Source organism: Suncus etruscus, chromosome 5, assembly GCF_024139225.1.
Source record: "Suncus etruscus isolate mSunEtr1 chromosome 5, mSunEtr1.pri.cur, whole genome shotgun sequence".
NCBI lineage: Eukaryota > Metazoa > Chordata > Mammalia > Eulipotyphla > Soricidae > Suncus > Suncus etruscus.
The window spans coordinates 77953379-77959778 of record NC_064852.1 but is presented as its reverse complement, the minus strand read 5'-3'; the positions used below and the strand labels follow the sequence as shown (position 1 = coordinate 77959778).

General features: G+C 36.9%; 1 non-coding gene across 1 annotated transcript; it reads right to left on the bottom strand.

The window, feature by feature from the left end:
* Positions 1 to 831: 831 nt before the first annotated feature.
* Positions 832 to 934, bottom strand: LOC126009726 (U6 spliceosomal RNA). The gene has a single exon (XR_007495941.1). It is a non-coding gene; the product is annotated as a U6 spliceosomal RNA (small nuclear RNA).
* Positions 935 to 6400: the final 5466 nt, after the last annotated feature.

The window sequence follows — 6400 nt, the reverse complement described above, 5'->3', positions numbered from 1 at the left end:
TCCTGGGTCTCTTCTTCCTAGGTCTCTGGGACTCTAATGATTCTTATGTTATTTCTCTTGAGTTTATCAAAGACTTTTATTTTCATCTGTTTACATTTCTTGAGTACTTTTTCCATTGTGTGATCATTTACCTTAAGGTTCTTTTCCAATCTGTTCTGCTGTATGAAGCTGTTCTGAATTTCATCTTCCAGTTCACTGATTCTGTCCTCGGCTGCTGTTACCCTGTTGGAGAGGCTTTCCACTGAGTTTTTCAGTTCAGCAGCTACCGTGTTTTTCAGGTCTGTTATTTGAGTTTGGAGTTTTCTGATCTCTATCTTTGTGTTCTGTTGAGCAAGAGCTATGTTTTCTTTGATTTTCACGAGGATCCTCCATATTTATATTCTAAACTCCTATCTGAGAGATTAATCATATAGTTGGTATTTTGGAGGTCATCAGAGCTATCATCTTCATTCTCTGTGCATGATGTTTGCCTGCAAGGTTTTCCCATTGTCACGCTTGTAGTGTGATATTTTTCTGCATGTTATGGTGGGGTTCATTAGTTAGAAAGGGCTCGCAACTGTAAGTGAAGCGAAGTGGCCATGCTCTTCTGGAGCTTCTAGAAGACAGTTTTTGTTGGGTCTTTCTTAGCCTTCCCAGGGGATTTTAAGGAGACAGAAGAGAAGAGACACATACAAAGCCTACAGGTCCACTCAGACTCTCCCGGTTGCTAATCTCACAGCAGGGGCACACCCCTGCTGCTTGCCTTCACAGACAAAGGAGCTTTCTTGCTGCTGGGGCGCTGGTGATAGCCGGTTTTTACTCAGTCTTTCTTGGCCTTTCTGCCCTGGTGCCAAAAATATGAAACGCTTCATGAATTTGTATGTCATCCTTGTGCAGGGACCATGCTAATCTTTGTATTGTTCCAATTTTAGTATATGTTGTTGTCAAAGCAAGCACAGGATGTTATTCTTCATGAACACAGATGCATGGGTGAATATAAAGAACATTGTGCTGATGAAAAACATGAGTCAGAGGGATAGACATTGAATAATCCCACTCATTTGTAGGATAAAAAAAGTTAAGATAGTATGGTAATAGTGTCCAGAAACAATAGAGATGAGGGCCAGAAAAACCAACTCATGGTATGAAGCTTGTCAAAAATAGTAGGGGAATGCTTTGAGGGCAGAAAAGGAACCACTATGACAATGATCATTAGAAATGATCACGGATGCTGAAAGCAGATAAAGTGATATTCATGATACCTGTTCAGTAACAGGATTTTAAACTACAGTGTCTAAAAAGAACACAAATGGGAGAAATGGAGGGAAAAGAGAGAGATAGACACAATACACACATATATAAGTGTATGTAGAAAGATAGATAGATAGATAGATAGATAGATAGATAGATACAGAGAGAGAGAGAGAAAAGAGAGATAAAAATGTCTGCCTCAGTGTCAAGCAAGGGAGAAGGCAGGAGGAGGGCAGAATGAAAACTGGGGACATTGGTGGCAGGAAATGTGCACTTTTGAAGGGTGATTAAAACTCAATTATGAACTTTTTTGTAACTGTGGAAAGAAAACCCAACTGAATTAGGAACAATGTTGTAACCTTGATGTTTAAATAAAGTAATTAGAAAAAAAAGAGTGAACAGATGATAAATAGACATGATACTTAATTTTAGCTAATGTTAAATCAAATATTAAATTAAATATTAAGTAATGAATGCTTTAACTTAATATCTAACTGATAATTTTTTAAAAAATATGAATACATTTTTGAATGAATTTGCTATATAAAAATTTAAGTCATATTTTTCTGTCTTATTAAGATAACTTATTAGATTTGCAATAATTTGAGGGCAGATTTTTGCCTTTGTAGTCATATTTTATTTGGACTAAATTACTATTTAGAAAAAATAGTCTTTCATAATGTAAATTTAAAATTATTTCTTTTATTTACTTTATCCTCTTGGTACCTTTGTCATAAATCATTTATTGTTATATTTGAGAATTTATTTCTTGGCTTTAATTCTGTAAGGGTCCAGAGTCGAAGGGCAAGACCTCACAATTGGAGTAAAAAGCAAAACAAAACTTTATTCTGTTAGCCACAAGCCCCAAGCTGACTGGTCAAGGCCATCTCCCAGAGGAGATGACCTATACCAAAGTCACAAGCCAGTTTATATAGGGTGGGGTTGAGAAGGGTTTTAGCTTCTGATGATCAATAATGGGCTGCTGTCTGGGGGTACCTTTCTACCACTTTCTCGTGTACTTTCCAGATAGGCTACCCGGTATAGCTAGTTATTGTGGGGCAATGTTAATGAAAATTTAGGCTTGAGAAAATAAAGCTTAAGAGGTTTACAACATGTGATTTTTTACAAAATGGCTTCCCTTTTTGTTCAGAACCCAGGGACCAGCAATTTCAATTCCATTAATTTTTGTGTCTGTTTTACCTTATGATGGCACTGTTTTGTTCACCAGAGCTTTACAATATAAATTTTATCTTTTTATTGAGGAGGCTAAAAAGGTTATATAATAGATGTAAATACCAGATGATTCCTTCCTTATGCACTTTTAGAGTGATCCCCAAACAGCAAGAGTAAACCTCCACCCTCAATATAATGCCAGAGAAGTGGAAAAACAAACAAAAAGAACCAGGTACAGGACATAGATATAGGGGAATTAAATTCGGGCTATTTGCAAATGATAATGATAATTTTTATTCTCAGTGCCTGTCATCTGAGAAATTAAATTAGCACTGTTTTTATAAGAGAAAAAAAGTTGGGTTCCCACTGTATCATTTTAGATTATAAGCTCTCTTACATTTTACAGGAATACAGGCAGGAGGAGATGGGAGGGAGGGAAGGGGGCATTGGTGGTGGGAATGTTGCACTGATGAAGGGGGGTGGTCTGTTTATGACTAAAACCCAACTACAATCATGTTTGTAATCATGGTACTTAAATAAAAAATTATATTAAAAAGTTATTTTATTTGATTATTTTAAAGTATTTTATTTTTATAAAATTTCAAGTTTTCTTATCCCTACTTTAACTTATTAGAGGTTCTTCTACTTTATAAGCAAATAAGGGTAGAAGAAATCAAAACATATTTTATGGCTACTATTTCACATGAAATTTTACATAATATAATTAATATGTAGTACTCTGAATAAATCATTTAGAACCTCACACATTTGAAGCATAAAGAGAGCACCATTGTTGCAATACTGCCCTCGATGGGGTTGACTGATGGAGGGATGGAGGATGAGGCCTTTCTCCTCCAGCTCGGACCACGCGTCTGTTAGTCTGTTTAGTCGGAGATTCTGAGGTGAATGTGGCGGGGAGAAAACTGACAGGCAGTCAGGCTTCTGAAGAAAACAGCTTTTTATTCCATGGAAGAGTCTGAAGTCTAAAGGTCCCTGAAGTTTAAAGGTCCCAGAATCAGCTCCAGGAAAAAAGCCCCTGCCTTCCACAGATCTTTGCTTTTATACCCCAGAATCAGGTACCACCCAATGGTGGGATCAGGTACCACCCTAGGGTGGGAGCAGAATGCCAGGTCATACCCTAGGGTAGGGCACAATCACCGATCAGGGTAGGGTCAGTAACATAATAATTCCATACACAATACACCATAGTCAGAAGTTCATTTTTCAATTTATTAAATCCTAGCTCACAGATTTGGGGAATCAAATATTAATTCAAAATAAATACTAAGGTATATTATCTTTTGCTTTTAGTTTTTGCATCACACCTGACAATGCTCAGGGGTTACTCTTGGTTATGCACTCAGAAATTACTTCTTTCAGTACTTGGGAGACTATATGGATGGCAGGGATTGAACTTGGGTTGGATGCATGCAAGGCAAGTGCCAAACATACTGTGCTACATCTCTGATTCCCAGGTTTGTATTATCTTTTTATCTTTTCAGTTTTTCTTTTCTTTTCTCCAGATAGTTTTCTTTTGTATTTTATTAGTTATGGACATATAGCTTGCATTTTATAATGTTACTGACATATAGAGTTCTATTTTTCTTAGTGTTAGATTGGTGAAGATAATACATAACATATAACAGCTGTTGAAAAACTTATTTTTAGTGACTGACTGATGTTTCTAACACAAATTATTCCTTAGTGAGCAAAAATAAAATTTGTGGTTTATTTATTATGTCTAATATCCAAACACAAAAAACTTAATACAATCATTCATCTATAGCATTCATGGCTTTTAATATTAATTGCACTGGGGAAAGCATCAGGATAGCAATCTTTGGGTGAGACAGAGCAGACAGGAGGTAAAATTTCAGGATACAAAGCTGGCTAGTTATTTTACATGCAAGTAGGGGGATGCTATTGAAAAGCTAACTCATTACAGGAAAAGAATGCAATCCCAGCACATGCTAATATCATAAAGCAAGGATCTTCCTACAAACGAGACTACCATTGCCATACTTTGGTTTAACAAACTGTTATTTCATCGTGGAAAATACATTGCCTTTCTGTCATTTCTCATGAGAATATAAAGAAAAATACAGCATTTATACAACAACAACAACAACAACTTTGGACAACAGTGTCATTGTGGGATTTGAAAGATAAGCTGCAGAGAAGCCCTATGGATGGTTTCCTAGAGACACAAAATTGGAAGAAACATGATCTGCTAAGTTCTGTGCAAACTGATTTGTGTCTTCAAACCAATTTGGCAGCCAGACTCTCCATTGGGAAGTGGATTATGTAAAGTGAATGACTGTATTTGACCTAGAACTGGAGGTTGGAAGTCTTGACTTCAGAGATCTCATGTTGAACTAATAATGTCAGAATTAATTCTTTGTTCTACAATTTTACAGCACATTATTCTACTTGTATCTATATCTAGCCTAAATTGCAAGTCCCACAAGAATGAAGGCTAGCTTGGTTCATCTAAATATTCTCCCTGTTCTTGATAGTTATGGAATGAACATCTGTTCATTTGAAATAAATTATTTCACACACTTCAGTGCCAACTGGTCACACACTTTCTGCTTAATTAGTGGAGTCATTGGTAAATTTGCTGCATGGTCACCTCTAAAAATTCTGTACTTCCAACTTTCTGTCTTTCTTTTTTTTATTTAAACACCTTGATGACATACATGATTGTGTTTGGGTTTCAGTCATGTAAAGAACACCACCCATCACCAGTGCAACATTCCCATCACCAATGTCCCAAATCTCCCTCCTCCCCACCCAACCCCCGCCTGTACTCTAGACAGGCTTTCTATTTCCTGTGTACATTCTCTTTATTAGGATAGTTCAAAACGTAGTTATTTCTCTAACTAAACTCATCCCTGTTTTTGGTGAGCTTTATGAGGTGAGCTGTAACATCCAGCTCTTTTATCTTTTGTGTCTGAAAGTTATTATTGCAAGAATGTCTTTCATTTTTCTTAAAACCCATACATGAGTGAGACCATTCTGCATCTCTCTCTCTCTCTGACTTATTTCACTCAGCATAATAGATTCCATGTACACCCATGTATAGGAAAATTTCATGACTTCATCTCTCCTGACAGCTGCATAATATTCCATTGTGTATATGTACCACAGTTTCTTTAGCCATTTATCTGTTGAAGGGTATCTTGGCTGTTTCCAGAGTCTTGCTATGGTAAATATTGCTGCAATGAATATAGGTGTAAGAAGCGATTTTTGTATTGCATTTTTGTGTTCCTAGGGTATATTCCTAAGAGTGGTATAGCTGGGTCGTATGGGAGCTCGATTTCCAGTTTTTGGAGAATCTCCATATCACTTTCCATAAAGGTTGAACTAGACGGCATTCCCACCAGCAGTGGTTAACAGTTTCTTTCTCTCCACAGCCCCACCAACACTACTTATTCTTATTCTTTGTGATGTGTGCCAATCTCTGGGGTGTGAGGTGGTACCTCATAGTTGTTTTGATTTGCATCTCCCTGATGATTAGTGATGTGGAGCATTTCTTCATGTGTCTTTTGGCGATTTATATTTCTTCTTTGTCAAAGTGTCTGTCTATTTCTTCTCTCCATATTTGATGGGATTAGATGATTTTTCTTGTAAAGTTCTGTCAGTGCCTTGTATATTTTGGAGATTAGCCCCTTGTCTAATGGGTATTGGGTGAATAGTTTCTCCCACTCATTGGGGTGCTCTTGTACCCTGGGTGCTATTTCTTTTGAGGTGTAGAAGCTTCTCAGTTTAATACATTCCCATCTGTTAATCTCTGCTTTCACTTGCTTGGAGAGTGCAGTTTTCTCTTTGAAGATGCCTTTAGTCTCAATGTCCTGGAGGGTTTTACCTACATGTTCTTCTATATATCTTATGGTTTCGGTCTGATATTGAGGTCTTTCATCCATTTGGATTTAACCTTCGTACATGATGTTAGCTAGGGGTCTAAGTTCAATTTTTTTTTTTTGCAAGTGGCTAG